Below are 25945 nucleotides of genomic sequence, written 5' to 3'. Positions count from 1 at the left end.
TAGTTGTGAAAAAAATGGGCGGGAAAGATGAAATAATGAAAATTGCATTTAATTATTGAATTTGGTGGCCATTCCATTTCATTGCCGCTAAAAGAGCACCTTTTCCTGGCAAATATCGATCTACCGCTAATATCTCAATTTTAGGAATTACTATATCGGCAATAAATAGTCGGTAAAAGCCATTTTTGCCCATTTTTGCCATGGTGTATTTACCTAAAAGCGCTCTAATTCAATTCTAAGTCATACCCTATGCATGTACTACCCATTCCATGCCTATGGTCCAGGAGGTTTTGGACCTCTATTTGGGTGGTTCTAGACTTTATTTAGGTTACTCAGAAATGTCAAAACTACGCGACATACAAAAATACATTGGACTTCAAATATGGGCAGTCAAGAGCTCAAGTTTGCCTCCACACTTGAGCAACAAATGCACGCAAGATAAATTTTCATGTTAGGCAATTCAGAATTAAGAACCTTAAGCCATATAGATATGATTTCTATGTGACAATGCATCAAAGCATATAAGTTGTTTCAGAGGCTGGGCGCTGCTCACAGACAGAATTATATACGCTGATTATTGAGATTACAGGTTTCCAGTTATTAAACATGTTGTGTCTAGGTGACTCGTGCAGTAAGAATAATGACAAAAATCATTGGGAGGAGCCCAAAATTACTTATGCTTGCTGACAGCGGCAGGAACAAATAGTAAACGGTATTTTAGAGGTCCATCATTAACAGAACGAGTAATTATACCCTATAGGCAGGATCTCTAACAGTTGATGCTTGGAACTCATTTTATTGTTGTACTTAGTCCTATAGGCATAATTTCTAGTGAATAGTGAGATACAATAGCAAATGAAATGATCAAAATCCTATAGGCATGATTCTAGTGATCAGTGTGATACAATTGCGAATGAAGTGATCAAAATCCTATATGCATGATTTGAAGTAAATTGAAAGAAAGTTCATTGATATTTGTTCCTATAGGTAGATTTTCTAGTAACACGTAGTAGTAAGAATAATTGCAGCATTTGAATTCATATTTGCTAGTAGACAGTGTGTGTGTGCGCTTCCCCTAATGACATGATTTCTATGATGCACATAGTGATTGAATAGCAAGTAAATCACGAAGTCCTATAGGCATGTTGTCTACCCTTTTTATACAAACATTAAGAATCTACTCATTCCTCATTTTACTAACACCTCATTGTTCATTATAAAATTATTACAGGCCCAATAATAAAGTAATTACAAATGTAGTATAAATAATGACAGTAGGCCCACAATAGGCCCAAAAGAAATACCCAACACTATCTGGGCCTTCAGCAATTCTCATGCAGCATACCCAGACTTCCAACAAGGAGCCATATTCACCAACGTAACCCAGAATCCATAGAAAAGCTCAAAGCCAAATCACACAACCATGTTGCCAAGCATTGAACCACTTAAACCCCAACACATAATAGGAAGAAAGGGTTGAGTGGGATAGTTCAAGTTTCAAGGAGTGACTAAGGACCCAAATCCTAGTGTGTCAGAGTTCACAAGGGTCTCAAATGGACCCCGAACAGTGCTTACACTAGGGAGGTCAGTAGTAAGAGCCTTAGTGGCCTTGGCTTTCAGCCGGCTAAGAATGAGAATTTCAAAATAACATATGTAACAAATGAGGAGAATGGACAATGGTTGAGGGATAGAAGTTGGGAATATACTTATAACCTAAAGTAGACATAGCCAAGTCGAGCATACAGAGCAGCTAATCAAACATGTCACATGACTTAGAAGCAGATTCAGTAGGATTTCGACACTTAGCAAAGTAGCACATAACAGCCACATATTAAAAGAGTTAGGGGAGAAACAAGTTTGCAAGAGGTTATCATGCATAGGTACACAATACTAAATAAGTTGAAACCCTAAGAGGTCTAAATTATGCTAATTATACATCCTATTGTCATAAGACAGGCATGTTAACTCTCATCGGGAAGGAAAACTGTATTGAGACATGATAGGGAGCACACATTGTGACAAGCCAAATAATCATTGAAGGAACAAGGAATTAGGTAAGCCAAAGACATACTGAGGGACATATTAATAGGGAAGCAAGATCATAGTTGATAAAGAAAAGGTCTTAACACAGGTTAAAACACATGATATATGCAAGACAAATATTACAGAGATTCAGAACAGAGTGAAAAAGTAAGCTCATATAAAACAACACATGTAGGTATTCTAGCATTGACACAGTAGACTAATTACCTAAAGAAGGTCCAGATTATGTTAGAGATTCACCCTAATATCGTGAGACAGTTCAAACAAATTAAGATGACTGTTCCAAAACTCAAACAGTTAGTAAAAGGGGTATGAGATCAAATGAGCATGCTGAGTGACAAAATAGTAGAAAATCGTCATAATTAACACAGGAAGTTCTAACACAAGTGTGAAGCGTTCATTACAGAGATTCAGGACAAAGAAAGTAAGCATATTTATTAACATTCAGGAACTAATACATTAGTTAAACAAGCTTAGGAGGTTCAGATTATCCTAGTTAAACTTAGACAATCTCAGAACTAGTAGCATTATGAGAAGTTAAATGCTAAAGTAACTTAAAACAAAGCAGAGTTGACAGAAAAGTAACCAAAAACACATTAGGCCATGGGTTTCAACATGAAAATCAAAGACACATAAGTATGAAATTGCAAAAGTCAAGTGGCTTACCAGTTAAACGGGCAATAATAAAGAACAAAATATCCACAAGAACCCAGAACCTTAATGCGCCAAAATTCCCAAGAGCTTCAAAAGAACCCCAGGCAATGCTCGCACGAAGAGAAAGTTCGAACAGTAGACTCTCAGTGGCCTTAGCTTTCAGCCGGCCAAAACAAAGTATAGAATAAGATAATGAAGGAATAATAGAACAAAGCTTCAAATTTTTAGTGAGATTATCGATTAAAAGTCCAATCTCAAAGGGGAATGGGGAGGGGTTTATATAGTGACAGAAATCAAACAAGTAAACAAGGAAAACTATAAAAATCAAACATAAATAAGAAAGTATTAACATGCAGAATCAATAGAAAATTGGATTAGGGAAAAATAGGTAAACCATAGTTGACCGAAATCAAAGATTGACCAAAAATCTTGCTAATCGAACCCAATATAGCCTGGCCATGATGCATATGGACGAGATATCGTCCAGATTTAGATGATTGACATTGGATGAGTTAGAATCTGAGAGGTAGTACTTGCCATATTTAGGCAAGTACTAAGTGATACCATGAAGAAATACCCAGTAGCGGAGGAACACTAATATAGTAAGTAAATAATGGGAGAATCCCATTGTTAACGGGATTAGAAAGGGGGATTGGTGAAGGGCGGTGATTAGGGTTCTTCAGAGAGAGGCGAGACAGAGAGAGTTTAGAGGCAGCGTCTCAAGAGAAATGGGGTTAGGGTTTCTGGGTTGGGATTAATTAAAAGAGAAGAATGAACGAGGGTCGTTGATCTTGAGAGATCAACGGCCAGGATTAAAAATAAATGGGACGGGTCAATTAGAACGAGTACCTACCGGGTTTTAGGTTAAGGTTTGTTTGATTTGGGCTTGGGTTATTGGGCTAAGGTACTGGGCCAATTTGGTCCGAAAGAATCACTCAAAATTGGGCCAGCCTTTTAAACACATATAATTTAGCAAAATAATTTATAAAAATAATTATTAGATGAGTAAAAAATATTTTTATGCACTAAAATGATTAAGAATAATGATTTAATATTATAAAAATATAAAATGCTATTTTTGACACAAATAGTATAAATAAGGAGCATTTGTATATGAATATAGGCTATTATTGCAAAATTAGATAAATAGCTTAAAGAATGATAATGAAATTATACGAAATAAAATAAAATATTTGAAACATATATTATAGGTGTAAATAATAACTTTAGGTAACTAAGTCATCACAAAAATAATTTGAAGGAGTAACTAATAATTATTCAAGTAATTTAAATGCAGGAAAATCAATTTAAAAGCTCTAAAATTACGGAAAATTGATATTTTGAAAGCACATATATATATATATATATTTGTTTTTTAAAAATATGAGGGCAACATTAGGTATCAACAAAGCTTATATCTGGTCGTGTAATTATTAAGTATAAGAGTTTGCCAATCAACTGGTAGTACGTTGTGATGTCTGCTAACTTTGGATCACCTGATTTCCCCACATAAGAGTCATAATCTACAATGGTCAGTCTCTGATTAAGTTCCAGAGGTGTAGTAACATGCTTAGACCCACTCAGTCCAACTTGTGAAATCAATTGCAGGGTATGTTTTCTTTGATTAAGTAAGATTCCCCTTTTTGATCTCATCACTTATATTCCAATAGAGTATCTCAACTCTCCCAGATCTTTAACTTTAAACTGATTATGCAAAGTCATTTTTTCATCTTGCACCGATGAAGAATTACTTCCAATGATGAGTAAATCATCAACATAGATGAGGATAATTACCATCTCAGTCCCTTGTTTCTTGGTGAAAAGAGAATGATCAAAAGCACTTTGTTCATATCCACTATTAAGCAAGGTTCAGTTTGATTAATATTTCATTGTCGTGAGGCTTGTTTAAGCCCATAAAGTGATTTCAAAAGCTTACACACTTTCTTCTCCCCCTATATGTGAAATCATTATGGCAAACTCATATATACCTCTTCATATACGTCACCTTGTAGGAAGGCATTATTAACATCCATCTGGAATAGCGGTTATGTTAATGATTGTCCTTATTGTGACCATTTTAGCCACATGTGAGAATATGTCATGATAGTCAAGTCCTTCCTTTTAGGTGTATCCTTTAGCAACTAGCCTTGCTTTGAATCTCTCTACTTCTCCATTTGCTCTATATTTAATTTTATACACTCATTTGGATCCAATAGCTTGTTTCCCTACTGGTATATCTACTATCTCCCAATTATGGTTATCTTCTAAAGCCTGTATTTCTTATTGCATAGCCTCAATCCACTCGTTGTCTTGAGAAGCTTCCTTAAAAGAGCTAGTTTCAATACAAGTTGAAAAGGCCATCAAATAAGATGGATATCCAACTATGAGACTAGCATAAGACAAACCATTGGACAATGGATATGAACACTTCCTAGTAAATTTCTTGTTTGTCGCATAGTCTTTCAACCAAATTGACGACTTAAATGTTTTAACTGATTTATTTGTGTCGTGGACCACATCAGAAGCTTAATCTCCTATCAATGGTGCATGAGAGAGGTCTAAGACTTCTGTATTTTCATTTGCAGGGATTTGTTTTGCAGGTATATGTCTTCTATTGGCTGAACTGAACTATTGATAGTTTCATTAGCATCTGGCATAGTGACTTGTTCTATAACTATTGCTCATGTTGATTGAGCAGAATCACTTGTAGTCTGAATAGATTCTGGGACACCTGCTTCTATTTGAGGGAGAGTTGCATCCTCTTGTACATAGTACTTAACATTGTTCTTAAGAAAGACCTCTGTTGGATACTGTGAAATAGATGACTGCAGAGGAAACAATTCATTCTAATGTGATGCTAGTTCCTTGAAAGGGAATACATGTTCTCTAAATGACACATCCATGCTCACAAAAAATGACTTGGTTTGTAAATCATATATGTCACGACCCGAAATTCCAACCTCGGGGTCATGATAGCGCCTAACATCTACTTACTAGGAAAGCCTACATGACACAGAAAATTAACTGATTTTAACAATTGAAAATAAAATATTAACAATGATAACGATATAAGTCGGAAGTAGAGTGAAATAATACCAAATAACAAAGTCTAAACAAAACCCAGAACTTGGAGTCACGAGTATATGAATATCTAGAGTACTACAAATAAAATTTGAAAAATACACTATTTTGAAACTTAATAAAACAGTAATGATAGAAGGGAAGGGGACTTCAAGGCTATGAACACCGTGCAACTATACCTCAAGTCTCGGACAACGACTGAATCCGAGCAAAAGCTACTGAGCGCCGCTAGGTACAACTCTAGTATCTGTACAAGAAATGCAGAGTGTAGTATGAGTACAACCGATCCCATGTACTCTATAAGTGCTAAGCCTAACCTCGACAAATAGTGACGAGGCTAAAGCGGGCCACTTATAATAATCTATACGCATTGATAATGATGATAACAGGAAAAGAAACATGAATTAGAAGTAAAGCAATAACTCATGAAAGTGAACTTAAACCTCATTATCAGAAAGCCCAGAATAATACGTCTCATAACCCATATAAAAATGTTGAGGCCAACTCAAGAATAACGACAAGTACAACATATACAAACCGTTGCGGCGATCAACCTGATCCCACCACATCATTATTTATCAATATCAATTACCATATATACAATCCGTTACGGAGCGCAATCTGGACCCACCATATCATTATTTATCAGTGTCAAGTACCACATATACAATCCGTTGTAGCGCGCAACCCGATCCCACCATATCATCATTTACGAATGTCAAAATCCGTCCTTATTCCACCATTTTAATTCGTTACCTTTCAATTTCAGTTGCTACATGAAACCCGCTCCCCAAACAATTTAAACTAACATAAACAATCTAATATCCCAATTTACAAGAATTTATACATCAAGAGAGTAAAGGTACAAGGCAATAAAGGACCACATAATAATCAAGGAATCTCTAACAATTCGAAGTTTCAACTTTACAAGTTTATCGGTATCTAACAAACTAAACAAACTCACACAAATGAAACTACATCATAGAATGCAACAAATATTACAAAAACAATAGGACAATTAAGACATGTGACCCTCAAGATGTACAACTAAAACAATTAAAGGCAAGTATAAGCACGGAGTCATGCAAGGGACGAATAATTTAGTACGAGAATAATTAAATGACAAATAACAATTATGGCATAGAATTCAATAAAGCATGTAACAATTAAGGCATGGAATAACATAATTCATGAAATAACGAAAAACATGGAAAATAGATATCTTGACGGCGTATATACATTCGTCACCTCGCATATACGATGTTTTCTCACATAATCCACACAACACATAGTTCAAAAATTCCTAATTCCCTCAAGTCTAGGTTATATCCAACACTTACCTCACTCCGCAATCAAATCAAAGCTCAACCGGGGCCTTTCCTCTAAAATTAGCCTCCAAACCAATTAAATCTAACCAAATATTCAAAAAATTCAAAATAAGCTTTAGAAACTACACAGGAGTGAAAAAGATTCAATCTTTAATGATTTTGGAAAAAATCAACAAAAGTCAACCCCAGACTCGCTTCGTCAAAACGCAAGATTAGAACCAAAACATAATTACTCATTCATCCCCCCCAAGTTATGTGATTAGTTTCGAAATCCGACCTCAACTTGAGGTCTAAATCTCAATTTTTTAAAATCCCTAATTTCTACCTAAATCCCTAATTTCTACCACGAAAAAGTATAGATTAAAGGTTAAAATCAATGAGTGTTTGTGAAAATGGAAGAAAACAAGTCAAAAATTACTAACCTATGAAGTTGGGATGAAAAACCTCTTCAAAATCGCCTCTAGGTCAAGCTCAAACGTGGAAATGGTAAAAAAAAGGGATAAATCCCGACTTTGGGACATTTAAATCACTGGGTGTCAGGCTTTTTTCGCATTTGCAAAGGGCCTTACGCGATTGCAAAGAATCGCAGCCCAAATGGCCTTCGTATTCGCGAGAAACACTGCGCATTCGTGATGACCTTCCCCCCCGGCCTTCGCGTTCGTGAGCCTGGGCTCACGTTCGCATAGAGCATCTGACCAATTCCCCCCAGAATCCCATAACCTATGCGGAGGCTGGTCGCATTCGCGAAGGGTAAACCCCTCAGTGCTTCGCATTTGCGACCAAGCCAACGTGTTCGCGATGAAGGAGTTCAGCCCCTATCCCAATTTCCCCTTCCCGATCGCGAGAGTACCTTTGCGATCGTGAAGCATAAAATGACAGCTTGTCCCCCTGGCCTTCATGTTTGCGAGACTGGGCTCGCGTTTGCATAAAGCATCTGACCAACTCCCCCCATAATCCCATAAACATATGCGTTCGCGAGAGGCTGGTCGCGTTCGCGAAGGGTAAAATCCCCAGTGCTTCGGTTTCGCGACCAAGCCATCGTGTTCGCGATAAAGGAGTTCAACCCCTTTCCCAATTTTCCCTTCCCGATCACGAAAGTACCATCGCGATCATGAAGCACAAAATGACATACACTAGCAACAGCAAAACCAACAGATTTCTAAGTCCAAATAAATCTGTAGCCTATCCGAAACTCACTCGAGCCCCTCGGGCTCCAAAACCAAACATGCACACCAGTGTAATTGCCACGACCCCAAACTCCCTTCGTAGGATGTTGTGATGGCACCTAGTCTATAAGACTAGGTAAGCCAATTAATATACAATTAAGCCAGTTTTAACAATGATAATTTGAAACATGGTTTAACATAAATACCGGAACAAGAGCGGAATAAGCTTACGCAGAAATAATCAAAACAATCTCCCATGATTTGGTAATACAAAGTTACAAACTCTAGCCAAGTACATGGAAAGATCTCAAAGATCGAAATACAATACTGTTTCAATAACAAGCTGACAGTACAATTGTCACGACCCTAAACCCGGACCTGGTCGTGATGGCGCCTCTCGTGAAGAAAAGGCCAGCCGACACTACCCATTTCAGTATTTAACAGTTAAACATTAATAAACAGTATAAGCATGATCAAATAAACCAAGGTTTAAGCAGTTAATAGCATAAATCATGGAAAATAACCCAACACAGCCCGATACTGGGGTGTCACTAGTCATGAGCATCTAACAAAACGGAATACTCCAAATCAAACTACAGAGTTTAATACAGAAAACCAAGAACATGAAGAAGTAAGTTAGGGAAGAGCTTCGGGCTGCAAACGCCAACAGCTACCTAGAGACTCCTCGGATCCGCCTGAGCCGAAAATGATCAGCACTCGGGAGCGGGACCAGATACGCCTGAATCTGCACACAGGGTGCAAGGAGTAAAGTGAGTACTCTAACTCAGTGAGTAATAATAATAAATAAAGTCTGAAAGTAGGAAATCGCATAAGGCACAAAAGCATGCTATAATGAAGCAGTAAAAACCATTTAAAATAGTAAACCAGTGAAAGATAGATAAAAATCCTTCAACTCAAATTTAACTTCATGAAAAACCTTTTTCAACAATTAAGCAGGTAACTGACAGGAAATTAAGAAAAGATAAACACATAAAGGTTTGCCCCTCGGGCAACATCTCAGAATAATACCAGCCTCTCGGGCAACATCTCAGAACAATACCAGCTCCTCGGGCTCAATCTCACATCACAATAGGTACCCACACTCACTGGGGGTGTGCAGACTCATGGAGGGGCCCCTTACGGCCCAAGCGCAATATCAAGCCATCTCGTGGTATCATCACTAGGCTCTCGGCCTCATATCAATCAAGTCACCTCGTGACGTACATATCTCAGGCCATCAACCTCATAATCAGTATCAAATGTTTCCTCACAACATAGTCCCTCGGCCTTACTCTGTCAAAATCCATACAAGCCCCTCGGGCAACAGTAAAACAGTGATTCTCAGCCCAATTATCATTTAAAAGATCAATTAAATATTTAAAACATAGTAAATGTGGTTGAGTACGAAAACAGTGAAATATATCATGACTGAGTTCAAGTATAAAGTCAAAACATTGAGAAAATATCAATAATAATCCCCGAAGGGTTCAAATAGTTGGAACAAGGCCCAAATATGGCATTCAACCCAAATCATGATGATAACAAATAGATTTCAGTCAAATACGCGGTAAAATAGTCATTCGGGACGGACTAAGTCACAATCCCCAATAGTGCACGACCCCATACTCGTCATCAAGTGTGTGCGTCACCTCAATATAGCACAATGATGTGCAAGTCCGAGGTTTCATACCCTCAGAACATCATTTACAATCATTACTCACCTCGAACCGGTCAAATCTCTAGCTCGCGATGCCTTTGCCCCTCGAATCGGCCTCCAATTGCGTCTAATCTATCCAAAATCAGAATGAGGACGTCAAAATATGCTAAGGGAACGAAGCCCAAGCGAAAATAATCAATTTACAACATAAATCTCGAAATTACCAAAATCCAACCCCCGAGCCCACATCTCGAAATTCAATAATTTTTACATCAATTGATTCTTTATCTCCACATGAGTTCATACATATAAAGAGTTCTGAAATCCGACCTCAAATGGTCCCTCAAATCCTCAATCAAAGGTCTAAGTTTCCTAGCCCTAGTTCTTCCATGATTATTTAGGTGAAATTCACATTAGAATCGAGTTTTAAGTCCAAGAATCTTACCTCCAAGTGATTCCCCTTGAATCCCTCTTCAATCCCCTTCAAAAAGCTCCAAAAACAACCAACAATGGAAGAAATAAACCCTAAAATCGCGGACAAGACGAGTATTTAAACATTCTGCCCAGGCCTTAATTCCTTCTTCGCGAACACAGTCAAAGCCTCGCATTCGCGAAGCACAAAATGACTTTGACCAAAAATCCTCTTATGCGAACGCAACATGCCCATCGCGAACTCGACCTCAAACCCAATTGACCAATTTCCTCTACGCGAACGCGCTCCCCTTCTCGCGAACGCGATGCACAAACATCCAGCCCTTCACGAACGCGTAGCCTTCCTCGCAATCGCGAAGGCATAAATTCCACCTTCCTCAACTGACCCTTCGCGAACGCGAAGAGTAAAATACCTGCAACAGCTGAAACCAAAATATGCAATTTTCTTCAACTTAAAATGATCAGTTCAACTCTCTGAAACTCACCCGAGGACCTCGGGACCTCAACCAAAGATGCCAACATATCTCATAACCTCATTCAAACTTGTTCCAACCTTCGAAACGCTCAAAATAACATCGAAACACCAAAATTTGCATCGGATTCAAGCCTAAGAATTCCAAAATCTTCTAAATTACGCTTTTGATAAAAAACCCAACCAAACTACCTCCGAATGACCTGAAATTTTGCTCACACATTCCAAATGACACAACAGAGCTATTGCAACTCTCGGAATTCCATTCCGATCCCTATATCAAAATCTCGCCTACCAACCAAAAATTGCCAAAATTTCAACTTCGCCAATTCAAGTCTGAATCTACTCCAAACCTCCAAAACTCATTCCGATCACGCTTCTAAGTCCCAAATCACCTCCAGAAGCTATCCGAACCATTAGAACTCACATCCTAGCCCTCTAACATATAAGTCAACATTCGATTAACTTTTCCAACTTAAGCTTCTTCAAAAGAGACTAAGTGTTTCAAACCTTACCAAAATCATTCCGGATTCGATCCGACCAACCCGATACTACATCACACGGGATACAAAGCATAAAGAAGCAAAAATGGGGAAAATGGAGTGGTAACTCATGAATCGACTGGACGGGTCATCACATCCTCCCCAACTTAAACAAACTTTCATCCTCGAACGAGTCAAGAAACATACCTAAAGTCTCAAACAGGTGAGGATATCTGCTCCGCATATCCCGCTCGGTCTCCCAAGTAGCCTCCTCCACGGGCTGACCTTTCCACTGCACTTTCACTTAAGCTATATCCTTTGACCTCAACTTTCGAACCTAATGACCCAAAATAGCTACTGGCTCCACATCATAGGTCAAATCATCATCCAAATGAACCGTGCAAAAATCCAAAACATGAGACGGATCTCCAATATACTTCCGGAGTATAGAAACATGAAATACCAGATACACACTCGACAAGATGGGTGGCAAAGCAAACTCATAATCCACCTCCCCAATCCTCCGAAGCACCTCAAAAGGCCCAATGAACCGCGGACTCAATTTCCCTTTCTTCTCAAATCTCATAACACCCTTCATGGGCGAAACCTTCAATAGAACCTTTTTGCCAACTATGTAGGACACATCTCGAACCTTCCTATCAACATAACTTTTTTGCCTCGACTGCGTGGTATGAAGCCTCTCCTGAATCACCTTCACCTTTTCTAAGGCATCCTGCACCAAGTCTGTCCCCAATAGTCTAGCCTCACCGGGCTCAAACCAACCAACTAGAGATCTACACCGCCTCCCATAAAAAGCCTCATATGGAGCCATCTGAATACTAGACTGGTAGCTGTTGTTATAAGCAAACTCTGCAAGCGGTAGAAACTGATCCCATGACATTCCAAAATCAATGACACAAGCACGCAACATGTCCTCCAATATCTGAATAGTGCTCTCGGACTGCCCGTTCATCTGAGGGTAAAAACGTATGCTTAACTCAACCTGGGTACCCAACTCTCGCTGCACAGACCTCCAAAACTGTGAGGTAAACTGAGTGCGAAAACGGGGACACCATGCAAATGAACAATCTCACAGATATAGATCCCTATCAACCGCTCTGAAGAATAGGTAGTACACACTGGAATGAAGTGCGCGGACTTGGTCAGCCGATCCACAATCACCCAAATAGCATCGAACTTCTTCAAAGTCTGTGGAATTCCAACTACAAAGTCCATAGTGATCCTCTCCCACTTCCACTCTAGAATATCTATCCGCTAAAGCAAGCCACCCGGTCTCTGATGCTCATATTTCACCTGCTGACAATTGAGACACCGAGCTACAAATCCCACAATATCTTTTTTCATTCTCCTCCACCAATAGTGTTGCCTCAAATCCTGATACATCTTCGCGACACCTGGATGAATGAAATACCGTGAGCTATGGGCCTCTTCCAGAATCAACTCCCGAAGCCCATCCACATTGGGCACACAAATTCGGCCCTGCATCCTCAACACCCCATCATCACCAATGGTCACATCTCTGGCATCATCGTGCTGAACTCTGTCCTTAAGGACAAGCAAATGTTTTTATGGAATTAAGCCGATGGAGAGGGAGGAAGGGATTTCCGGTGAAGGAGATGACTACCGGGTGTGTGTTCTGAAGATAGCTTCAAGTTCTTTTTTTGGGCTCAACAATTTTTTTGTTGTAAATAATCGGACTCAAAGTACACATGGCTCCATTTTATTGGTTGTCTTTGCCACATCATCATTTGTGGATCTCACACACTTTATTTGTTTTGCTGGCTTGTAATGAAGGGTTCAACAGATACACTTTACATGTAAGTGTTTAATAGGAAACACCATCAGTTTAGGTGTCTAAGTGGAAAATTGTAACAACTTCAGATGGCTATATATGTATTTGGCCTTTTTGTTTTAAAGAAGCAGCACGAGTTATCTTAAAAATATGGTTGAAAATTTATCTCCACATATAATATTTCAGACTTTTTCTTTTTTATAAATTGATATGATCCTGTCTTCAACCTCGCTTTGACTATTGGGATAAAAAATAACAAGGCGAATGCGAAAATTAATAAGCAAACCTTGGTGGCGATAAAAAAGAATTATACTAAAGATGCATATTTAATAATGTTTGGTTAATTCAGTCTACTAATCCAAAAGAGAAAAGTACTAATGAGAGAATAAATATTCTCCCTAAACAAGATTCTCTTAAAGACAACATTATGAATTCAATTGTTATGTGAAGGAGAATTTCTCATTTTATAGAAATCAAAATCTTTTCCTCCAAGAAAGAGATTTTTCAAATATGGAGAAGATCTATATTTTCCTTTAAGAAAAAGTAAAATTAATTATGGTAAATAGTTTACTCTTCCTTCAAATAATAGGTGAATCCAAATATAGTAAGAAAATTAGGGCAAGTCTAAAAGAGAACTTGCATTGGCTCACCATCTTTATTTTCGGCAACGGAAGCAAATGAGCCCTTAAAACAAAATCAACATCAGTGCAGATAGAATTGCATTTCAGGTTTTCTCAAGTATGGTCGTAAATCTCACCACGGAAAAGTGGCGGAGCCAAAATGAGAAGTTTATGAGTTCAGAATTCTAGCCATTTTAAGTTACTGAATTTTGAATAAATAATCTATACATATAATTAATTAAATTTCATAAGACAAATACAGAATTTGAACATAAGTTATTAGGTTCACCCGAACCCGCACCTCGATCTCTAGCTCCGCCCCTGCCATGAAGGTTCAACTAGCCATTGCATCCGACCGTGTGAAGCCTCTGCTACTTCCATTGCTTTCTCTTCTTCTTCTTCAGGTCTAAGGTTAGGTTTATGTAAATCTCTGTACAGTAATTTTCATGTGCATATCATCAAGTTTGGGAGACTATATAGTTAGAGAAGAAGAGATATAACGGAAGAATTTGAGAGGTTTTATTCCTCTAAGAGATAAACTTGTTTCCTATGGAACTCAAGAATATGATAGGTAATGGAATTGTTACGTACAAGAGGTTTGTTTCCCAACAAAGTGGTGCTAACATTCTAATATAATCTGCAGATTAGCTATGAATCGAGATCTAAGCACTTGCATTGAAGCAAAAGATCAAATCTAAGAGAGAAAGTAGAAAGAAGGAGAACAAATCTTATTGATCGTATATAATAAATATGTCTGAAATACTTCATGTGTGGGTATATAACCACCCTCTCCTCACGTGTCTAACAAATAGTGAGTTAGAAAAGACTAAACTTCCATTACCCACTGTCTTCCAATACTCCCCTTCAAGTTGGAGGGTGAAATATATCTAACACTTCAAGCTTGAAAAGTAAGTGACTATGCTGGGCTGTAGGTAAGCCTTTGGTTAACAAGTCCGCAAGCTGCGGAGAAGAAGGAACATGATGAGCTGCAATAAGGCCTGACTTGATCTTTTCTGTGATAAAATGGTAATCTATCTCGATGTTCTTTATTCTTTTATGGAAGATAGGATTCCCTGCTAGCTGGATAGTTGCCTTGTTGCCACAGAGTAGGTTCACAGGTTTTGATACATTAATCCCCAATTCATCCAACAAGCCTGAAAGCCATGTGACCTCAGCCACATCTGTTGTCATGCTTCTGTACTCTGCTTCTGCAAAACTTCTACTCATTGTTTAAACTTCTTAGACTTCCAGGAAATCAACGAGCTTCCTAGATTTATTACATAGCCAGTAACAGACCTCTTTATGTTTGGACAAGCAGCCCAATCAGAATCGCCATAGGCAATGATACTGTCAATTGGACTTTCCTGAAGCAATACTCCTAAATCTGGATATTCTTTTATATATCTGACTACCCTTAAAATTGCCTCCATATGTGACTGTTTAGGCCTTTGCATGAATTGACTCAAACTCTGAACTGCAAAGCTTGTCGCGTCTCATTTTCTCGCGAAAGCGGGTTTTGACGTCGTGACAACTCCTTTTGGAATGGGTGCTAGAGTGCTAAAAGAAGAAGAGTCGCCACCTAACGATTTTTAAGGCGCGCTAGGGCACCTATTATGCAGATAACTCTTTTTGACTAGTCTGTGCCACCAAAGATCGGGTAAGGACTCAAATTACCTCAAAGAGAAGATGTTAGGCACTCTTTGAGGTCCATAACTGCGGGTCCCGACCGAACTTAAGATTATGTGGATTACAATTAAGCTAGGTGATCAAATAAACAAAGGGAATTCAGAAGTCAAAGAACCTTACTACAACATGATTAATACTGATCTTAGTACGAATATAGGGGTACAACTATTTAGATCTAATAACAACGTATAAAGAGAAAGGGGTCCTAAATTTTTTAGCCTAAAGGATCACCCCGTACAATATAAATAATACTTTGCAACTCCCTTGAGGTAGGGAGTTACTCATATTATTCAGCGGACACAGACTATCATCTCCTGCTACTCGATTACTATGTTAAAGTTGTCACTACAACAAAAAGGGACATTAGCGGCAATAAAAAAGGTCATTCGCGGCAATACTAATTGCCGCTATATCATTTGCGGGCCATTGGTTTTTAGCCGTTGAATCCGGGGTTGGCAAAGGCTTTTGTGGCCATTCTTACAAATGCTGATAAAAGGTATAACTTATTGCCGCTAAAAACTATTAGCTTTAACGGTAATTATTTGCGGCTGTTATGATGGCTGCTAAATCCATTTTCAAAATTGCAAAGTTTGCTCTTTTAGCGCCTATTTGTATTGCCGATAAATTAAATTAAATTGCCGCTAAAAATTACATACTTTAGCAACTATTATAATGGCTGCTAAATTCATCTGGGTAATGATTTAGTTTGCAATACGTTCATTTTTATTATTGATAAATCCCATTATATTATTGAGAAATATGACCCTTTTAGCGGCAGATGAAAGGTACAATTTAACAACCTTATTATTGTAATTATAACTTTCTTTGAATTGGCAAATAGAATAATTAACAAGAACTTAATATTATGTTAAATCTAGACAATAAAGCAAGTCTTAATCGATATTATGAATGTATCAACGACATAAAAGATAAAATTATATTTTTTGAATTAGATAACTAATGTCATTACAACTAATCCTATTGAATGCCTACAATAATAAAATAATAGATACAAAAAGTCCACAAACAATTTCCGCAGCTCTTCAACGTATTGAAATATTCCAAATGCTAAATTTTTGGACATCATTAGTATATGACCTGAAATAATAATAGAAGTATGTTAAAATATGAAATCAAGTGACAACAACAACAATAACAACCGAGTATAATCCCACAAATGAGGTCTGTGGAGGGTAGTGTGTACGCAGACCTTACCCCTACCCTGGGTAGAGAAACTGTTTCACATAAATCTTCGGCACAAGAAGATGAAAGGCGACAATAGAATAATAACAATAACACAACCAGGAAGATAGTACCACCGAGCTAAGAATCAGAAAATATATATGGCAAAGCAATATCCCACTGACACGGCATATAATACGAAAAAGTATCACAGCCATGTCAATTTAACTTGCCCATATGATTTATTTGAGGTCGAATGACGACTAGATTGAGAAGGCATACTGGACAAAGAAAATGTACTTATCACTACGTGCAAGAGCATGTGAATCTGATGCAGCTAATAAGAAATCGCCATCAACATGTAGATAATAAAATAGATAAACTCACTGCTAGTTCAGTATCGAGAAAAAAATAACAGAACTTAGCTTCTGTTTGAGGCCACACCACATTTGTACTCATAAGCTCCAGATATAACCCAAAAAAATCCGTCACGTAAATTTCCATTTAGTTCCAACAATGAACTTTTAAAAACTGAATTGCTCTGTTAAATTCAACTCTCTACACTCCTCTTCTATAAATAACCTATCGTTCTCCATTTTCCAAAAGCAATCGTCCAAAATGCGCAGATTTATTTCAAGGGGTATCGTTGTTCCTCTAGTCATAACCAACCTTTTCAATTCTTCTTTTCGATGACACACATAAAACCATAGATGTATCAGACAACTCAATTTTATCACTATAGTTAAAGATCACCTTAGCACAAGCTTAATCATGTAAATCAGCTGATCACTAGAAGCATTTGGGAAAATCGAGCAGAACAATAGCAGATAAGCATTTAAAAATAATAGAGATAACTATTTGACAACAGAAATTGAGATGCAAAACAAACACTAAGGTACAACCAAGTTTAATACTGAAAGTTGTAACAAATCTAATTATTCTAGATAATAAAATTATCTAGCATTTCTCTTAGTCAAATTTAGAGAGTATGGAGCCATACCTAGAATAGAATAACAACAACATAATATCCAGTAATATCCCACACCGTGGGGTCTGGGGAGGGTAGTGTATACGCAGACCTTACCTCTACCTTGTGAGGATAGAGAGGCTATTTCCAATAGACCCTCGGCTTAGGAAAGCATAAGCATCACATTAATGAAAATATAGACGAGAAGGGACAGTACCAAGAAGCCATATAAAAGCAGAATAAAAATAACCAGATAGTAAGGTGATCAACAATGAAAGAAATATCAGTTAGTCATGTTAATTTACATTTTCTTTTCAACTGATTAACGACATCCTTATCTGATCCCCAAAAGTGTTTATCCACCCAAAGAGAGACATGGCATTACAGAAAGTAGAATAAAGAACCTACTTACGATTCAAAGAACTTCAACCAAACATATGTCGGAATTTCCAGTTGAGGAACATGAAATTCTTAAGATGATAATAAAAAATATTGACAGAACTAGGAATAGAGCTGCTAGTATAGAAAACAAGGAATTAAAACGGTTTCACTGTTGTGCTCATCTAAATAGTGCCCTTGGAATATTTGATTAAAGAAATATGGTGAAATGCAATGAAGCAACATCAAAGTGACAACTTATGCTCTCCTCCCTATAGTACCACCAACACAGAAATAACAATCTTCCAATCTCGTTCCTAAACTACTGCCAAAGCTTTGAACTATATAAAAGCCATTCATACTCTTAAGTAGAAGCAAGAAAAACTCCAACTTCATAAACTTGAAGCATAACAGACTGAAAGAGATTTGAACCTAATTACACAAAAGAAGAATATTAATAATTAGCCTAACTTCAACAGAGAACAGTTCTGGTAGGAATCTTAGCCTTCTAAGGAAAGAAGGCAAAGGAAAGAGGAAATTGGGATAGAAAAAAGAGAGTTGAAAAGGATAGCACATGAATACGCCCAAGCTCCTAAATTTGAAATCTGACAATCAAAAGATAAAAAGAATTTAAGGGTCGGACAGTGTTATAAATAGAGCTCGCCTCAGCGCTAATAGCGTGAGGCGAGGCGAGGCGAGGCAATGTCGCAACATGGCAACTGTTGCGTTGCGTTTCAAAATAGCGGTTGCTTCAGGGTATGTTGCGTGAGGCGACACTGTAGCGAGTAGCAACTATAGCGTCGCTATTTAAAAAAAGAAGAAGAGAAAGGCAGAAGACTTTAGTCGGGAAATTAGGGTTTCGATCCTTTTCACCTGCGAACAAAAAAACTTCAGAGATTAGGGCTTTTCACCTGTGAACAAACCAACGGTCTTCTTCAGTCTTCTTCTTCATCTTCTTCAAGCTTCAACAGCGAAAAAAGTCAAAAAACAGAGGTATGCTTCTTCTTTCTTCTTTTTTCTTTCTTCTCTTCTTCTTTCTATTTTTTTCTTCTGTTTTTTGTCTACAGAAACAGAGCCAAATAGGTTCTGTATTTGTGCTTCTTTCTTCTTCTTTCTATTTTTTTTCTTCTGTTTTTTGTCGACAGAAACAGAGCCAAATAGGTTATGTATTTGTGCTTTTTTTGTCGAGCAAAAATTGAGTCTTTTCTTCTTCTCTTATATTTTTTTTTTGCTCTGTTTTGTCTTCTTCTTTATTTGCTCTGTTTTCTCTTCTTCTTAATTTCATTTTTGTTTTTCTTTCTTTGCTGTTTCCAAAGGCAGAATCAATTTTTGGTTTTGCTCTATTTTTTTGTCTTTTTTCTTTGCTTTTTTTCTTTTTCTTGAGGCAGTGTTTCCAAACTCCACAGGCAGAATCTTTTTTTTTTGCTCTATTTTTTTTGTCTTCTTTATATAGTCGAATTAATTGCATATTGACTTGATAATTTTTATCTATAAAACAGCGTTGAAATGGCGTCATCCGATAATACTAAACGAGATATAGCTTGGAATTATGCTATATAAGGCTCGTCAAGATTCACAATTAAATGTGTGTTTTGTCAAAAAACATATAATGGTGGGATAACTCGTCACAAGCAATATTTGATAGGTGGATTTAAAAATGTAATACAATGTCACCTTTGTTGAAAAAGGTCTATGAGACTGACTATCTATTGAGTATTTAATTTTTGAATGATATATTTATTAATATATTATTGTTATTGAGTTTTTAGTTATATGTATATAATATTTTATTGTCACGACCCAATTTCCAAACCCGGTCGTGATGGCGCCTCTCGCGAAGACAAGGCCAGTCAGACCAAACAAAATACCTTTTGTAAACAGTTAAGTTTCGTAAACAGTAATAACATATATTATAATCTTCATAAATTGCGGAATTTAACGAAAATCGCGGTAGAAACCATCCCGACACAGCCCAAACCGGGGTGTCACAAGTCATGAGCTACTACAGAATTTGATATAGAGTCTACAAAGTACGAAATTCGATACAACAGTCTGAAGGAAACATAAATGATAGAGGATAAGAGAGACAAGGGGCTGCGAACGTCAACAGCTACCTCGTAACTCCAAATCACTGCCTAGCCTGGAAGGAATCAGCGCTCAGGAATGGACTCTGCGATGCCTGAATCTGCACACATGGTGCAAGGAGTAATGTGAGTACTCCGACTCAGTGAGTAATAATTACAAATAATGGCTGAAAGTATGAAAACACATAAAGGCACAAAGCAATTCCATATCGAGCAGTAAAAATCACTTAAAACAGCAAGTCAGTGAAGAAATCAAATGGTATTCCTTTTGAAAACAAGCAAAACAGGTGATTTAACAGGTAAATAACAAGTAAAAAAAAAATCCGCCCCTCGGGCACAGTATCAATCGCTCGGCATAGTATCAGCCCCATCAGACTACCTCACAATCACTCAGCATAATGGTCAGTCATTGTTACCTGACCCAATTGCATCATACAGTGTCATTGTTACCACTGTTTCAAATCATCACTCAGCATAATGGTCAGCCATTGTTACCTGACCAAATTGCATCATACAGTGTCATTGTTACCACTGTTTCACATCACGTGGGTACCCGCGCTCACTGTGGGTGTGCAGACTCCGGAGGGGCCCCTTACGGCCCAAGCGCTATATCAAGCCACCTCGTGGCATCATCACTCAGCATATCCTCACATCAGCATATAAAGTATCTCAGGCCCTCGGCCTCATGTCTCTCAATATATCCTCACATATGGCCCCCGGCCTCATTCAGTCTGAAACTCATCACAAGCCCCTCGGGCATTAGTAAAACAGTAGTTCTCAGCCAAAACATCATTTAGAAATATCATTTAAGTTTCAAGTCTGAGTAAAAGTGGCTGAGTTTGTAAAACAGTAGATATAAACAGGACTGAGTTCAAGTAATAAGTCAAACAGTGAGGAAACAATGATAAAAAAAATCCCTGAAGGGTTCAATTAGCTGGCACGAAGCCCAAATATGGCAATCAGCCTAAATCATGATGATAACAAATAAATTTCAGTCAAATATTCGGTAAAATCATCAATCGGGATGGACCAAGTCACAACCCCCAGTAGTAAAAGACACCACGCTCATCATCCAGCGCGTATCTTGCCTCAATATAGCACTACGATGTGCAATCCGGGGTTTCAAACCCTCAGGACATCATTTACAATCATTACACACCTCGAACCGGTGAAATCTCTAGCTCGCGACGCCTTTGCCCCTCCAATCGGCCTCCACACGTGTCGAATTTAACCAAAATCAGAGCGAATACATCACAATATGCTAAGGGGACAATACCCAATCGAAAAATATCAAGAATCTCTAAATTAGCAAAACCCGAGCTCCGGGCCCACGTCTTGGAATCGGGTAAAATTTACATTTTTAGAATCCTCATGCCCTCACGAGTCTAACCATACCAAAATTATCCAATTCCGATACCATTTGGTCCTTCAAATCATCATTTTACACTTTTGAAAGGTTTCACAATTTTCTTCCCAAATTCCATCTCAAATCACGAATTAAATGATGAATTCAGTGATAGATTCATGTATTCTAGCCAAATCTGAATTAAAATCACTTACCCCGATGAGTTCCTTGAAAACCCTTCGAAAAATCACCAAATCCGAGCTCTCTAGGTCAAAACATTAAATAAAACTCAAAACCTCGTATTTATATAGTACCCTTCGGATTCCGACACCGCTGACCGCATACAAATGATCGCGGTCCGCGCAAAATCAGCGGGGTCCGCGCAAAAATGACTGCGGTCGCGCAGCTTTTTGACTGCAGTGACAGACTTCAGTATTTTGGCCATAGCTTTCGCTACAGGTGTCCAAATTGCGATATCTTTACCTTTCTGGAAACTAGACACGAAAGGCTACAACTTTCGTTTTTGAATCACTTCAAAGTTCCTTGTGGATCAAAATATATGTGCTTCCGAAGTAGAACCAGCAACCTGTAGTCTTCAGTGACCGCGGCCGCGGCCATTTTGACGCGGTCAGCGCTGGTCAACGCGCCCAGCGCGAAAAGGAGCGCAGTCCGCGCCACAACTGCTGCTCCCTCCATATTTCTAAGTTCCGGGGTGTCCGTACTCGCTCAAAACTCACCCGAAACATACCCGAGGTCCCCGGGACCTCAACCAAAAGTACTAACGCATCCTAAATATTATTCAATCTCGTTCCAATCATCAAAACACCTCGACTAACACCAAAAAACATCAAATCACATCGAATTCAAGCCTATGAATCTCAAGAACTTCCAAATTCCATTTTTGATCAAAAACCCAACCAAACCATGTCCGAATGACCTCAAATTTTGCAGACAAGTCCAAAATGACATAACGAAACTACAGAAACTCTCGAAATTCCATTCGCCAAAATAATAACTTCGCCAATTCAAGCCTAATTCTACACCGTACCTCCGAAACCACGTTTGATCACCCTCCTAAGTCACAAATCACCTCCCGAAGCTAACCGAACCATCGGAACTCACATCCGAACCCTCTAACACATAAGTCAACATCCGGTTGATTTCTCCAACTTAAGCCTTCTTAAAAGAGACTAAATGTCTTATTTTTTATTAAAATCACTTCAAATCAACTCGATTACACAAGATATGGATAATGAAACATAAGGAAGCTGAAAATGGGGAAAATGAAGTGGTAACTCATGAGACGACGGGCCGGGTCGTCACATTTATGCTTTTGTATAAATTGTTGCTTCACATCAAAAAGGCAAGCGCTTCAGTGCGCGTCTCTTGCCTCAGTGAAGCGGGCCCTCGTCGCTATGTGTCGCCTCACGCTATCCAAAAACTGGGGTCGGAAAATATGCATCATCCATGTTGAAAAGAATGATAAAGTTCCAGGAAATAGAAGCCTTCGTTTTCACTCGTATGGATAAATGCAAGAAACCATCCACTTATAACCTTAATCTATAATATTATGACATAAAAAGAGTAAAGCAAATCAGAAAGAGTTGTACCATTCGAGTGGCCCATCATCACAAAAATATCAAGTTAAACAACTTTCTAATTGAAGCACTCATTATAGATAAAGAATTCTTTACCATTAAAAATCCACTCAGATTTGTTCCGTGTATCTGTTTTCCGCGTGATAGTTAAATGTTCCTCCTTGGTTTCCCCTCTCAAAGGAAATCTTGATGTACCCTGACTCCTCCCGCGTTTTACAAATGCTCCAATACTAGAAGCCCTCCCCAAAAGCTGAGGCTCGCCACCAAGAATAAAATAAGAGTCGTAAATTAAACTTTCCCAACCACATCATGTCTCTAAAATATGATTTTCCTTGCTAACTTGTGCATAATTAGATTACAAGCATAATCGAGTTAGCCTTAAAAATTATGTAGAAAAAGAGGGATTAATTACTTTGTTGATGACTTACCTTTTCAATAAAAAGAAACATCTTTCTTAGCTCTGCAACTTTCAAGTATTCTCTTTGCCTAAGAAATATTATGAAGAAAAAATAGGCCACCATAACAAAGTGGTTAAGGGGAAAATGTAATTCTCATACGATAAAAAAGCCAAGCAGCAAATATTAGAAATTTAAGTGGTTACCTTTAGAATTGCCCAGATGAATATGATGTTGTCTCATTGAGAAAGAGCGAGAAGAAGTCATTACTATGGAAAGAAAACATGAGCCACGAAATTAGTTATCACTCTACAGAATAGAAGCCAAAAGCCTTTTAAGATAACAAAGTTAGAAGAAAATATTTTGAAGAAATTAAATGTATGGTAACCAGACGCAATTATAAAAGAAGGCACTGTAACCGACAAAACAAAACCTGCATTGTGAATTTTAATTCTATTAGAGATGCTAACATCAATACATGATTTTGGGTGATACAGTATTCAAGTTATTTACGAGGTCATAGTGACTAGAGATGTTCCAAGAGCATCAGTCAAGGTATTCTAATTTGAAACATGTCGGATAAAATATCCACCATCCTTTGCTGAGCAAATTCATGAAAAAATTTAAAATATGAACAAAAGTTGCAATTCCCTGATTTTAGTAAACTAATACCTTTTCATACTAGACCTTGTGACTAATGCTTTCAAATCTCTGCTGTTTACGGAATCTGTAATCAGGTTACATTGCAAATTAAAATTAGATATCTTAACTTACCATACAACCTTAGAATTCAGGAAACCCATTGTTTCGAAAGCTTCATCTCTAAATTACCTTTTATTTTGATTCATTTTATCGAATTAATGGAAAACATCATTTGAAACACCCTTCATGATTCCAGACTCATCTCCTTTCTCTAAATTTTGGAACCCATCAAGCCTAAAAAATTAGACCTTTATAAAAATAAATTTTCTAGAAAACAAAATGTCACATTAGCACATTATAAATACATATCCAGATTCCGATTAGGTTACAGATGATTAACCTAGAAACTTTTCCATATCTCATCAACCATAAAATCCTCTAAAGTGTATTCCGATTCCTTCTCCATGAATCTTTACATACTCCATCAAATCTTATATCATCAACCCATAATATAAAAGAAATAGAGAGAGGGAGAGAGGGAGAGATTAAGATTCTGTGTGTGTGTGACTGAGATAGTGAGAGAGAGATGAGTTGGGTTACCTTGGGATGGTGGTCGGAGATGATGGAGAAAGATGGGATTGGCAGCGGAGTGGCTAAGAGAGATAAAATCCCTTTTGCTTATTTCTTGTCTAAGATTTTTCTTTAATCGAATCCATTCAATTTACAGGGAAAATATTTGGAGGTAATGGGTGATAGTTGTGAAAAAAATGGGCGGGAAAGATGAAATAATGAAAATTGCATTTAATTATTGAATTTGGTGGCCATTCCATTTCATTGCCGCTAAAAGAGCACCTTTTCCTGGCAAATATCGATCTACCGCTAATATCTCAATTTTAGGAATTACTATATCGGCAATAAATAGTCGGTAAAAGCCATTTTTGCCCATTTTTGCTATGGTGTATTTACCTAAAAGCGCTCTAATTCAATTCTAAGTCATACCCTATGCATGTACTACCCATTCCATGCCTATGGTCCAGGAGGTTTTGGACCTCTATTTGGGTGGTTCTAGACTTTATTTAGGTTACTCAGAAATGTCAAAACTACGCGACATACAAAAATACATTGGACTTCAAATATGGGCAGTCAAGAGCTCAAGTTTGCCTCCACACTTGAGCAACAAATGCACGCAAGATAAATTTTCATGTTAGGCAATTCAGAATTAAGAACCTTAAGCCATATAGATATGATTTCTATGTGACAATGCATCAAAGCATATAAGTTGTTTCAGAGGCTGGGCGCTGCTCACAGACAGAATTATATACGCTGATTATTGAGATTACAGGTTTCCAGTTATTAAACATGTTGTGTCTAGGTGACTCGTGCAGTAAGAATAATGACAAAAATCATTGGGAGGAGCCCAAAATTACTTATGCTTGCTGACAGCGGCAGGAACAAATAGTAAACGGTATTTTAGAGGTCCATCATTAACAGAACGAGTAATTATACCCTATAGGCAGGATCTCTAACAGTTGATGCTTGGAACTCATTTTATTGTTGTACTTAGTCCTATAGGCATAATTTCTAGTGAATAGTGAGATACAATAGCAAATGAAATGATCAAAATCCTATAGGCATGATTCTAGTGATCAGTGTGATACAATTGCGAATGAAGTGATCAAAATCCTATATGCATGATTTGAAGTAAATTGAAAGAAAGTTCATTGATATTTGTTCCTATAGGTAGATTTTCTAGTAACACGTAGTAGTAAGAATAATTGCAGCATTTGAATTCATATTTGCTAGTAGACAGTGTGTGTGTGCGCTTCCCCTAATGACATGATTTCTATGATGCACATAGTGATTGAATAGCAAGTAAATCACGAAGTCCTATAGGCATGTTGTCTACCCTTTTTATACAAA

At 37.7% G+C, this 25945-nt stretch overlaps 2 long non-coding RNA genes across 2 annotated transcripts; both read right to left on the bottom strand.

Annotated features, from left to right (window-relative positions):
• Positions 1 to 16357: 16357 nt before the first annotated feature.
• On the bottom strand, positions 16358 to 19245 carry LOC138884407 (uncharacterized). The gene is made up of 2 exons (XR_011404598.1): positions 18873 to 19245; positions 16358 to 16532 (listed from the first exon to the last, which is right to left on the bottom strand). It is a non-coding gene; the product is annotated as an uncharacterized lncRNA (long non-coding RNA).
• A 602-nt stretch (positions 19246 to 19847) lies between these two features.
• Positions 19848 to 24778, bottom strand: LOC138884406 (uncharacterized). The gene is made up of 5 exons (XR_011404597.1): positions 24626 to 24778; positions 23590 to 23652; positions 23417 to 23474; positions 23085 to 23238; positions 19848 to 20146 (listed from the first exon to the last, which is right to left on the bottom strand). It is a non-coding gene; the product is annotated as an uncharacterized lncRNA (long non-coding RNA).
• Positions 24779 to 25945: the final 1167 nt, after the last annotated feature.

This window comes from Nicotiana sylvestris, chromosome 12 (genome assembly GCF_000393655.2).
Source record: "Nicotiana sylvestris chromosome 12, ASM39365v2, whole genome shotgun sequence".
NCBI classification, from domain to species: Eukaryota; Viridiplantae; Streptophyta; class Magnoliopsida; order Solanales; family Solanaceae; genus Nicotiana; species Nicotiana sylvestris.
The sequence above is the reverse complement of the archived record's forward strand: the minus strand, read 5'-3'. Positions and strand labels throughout refer to the sequence as shown.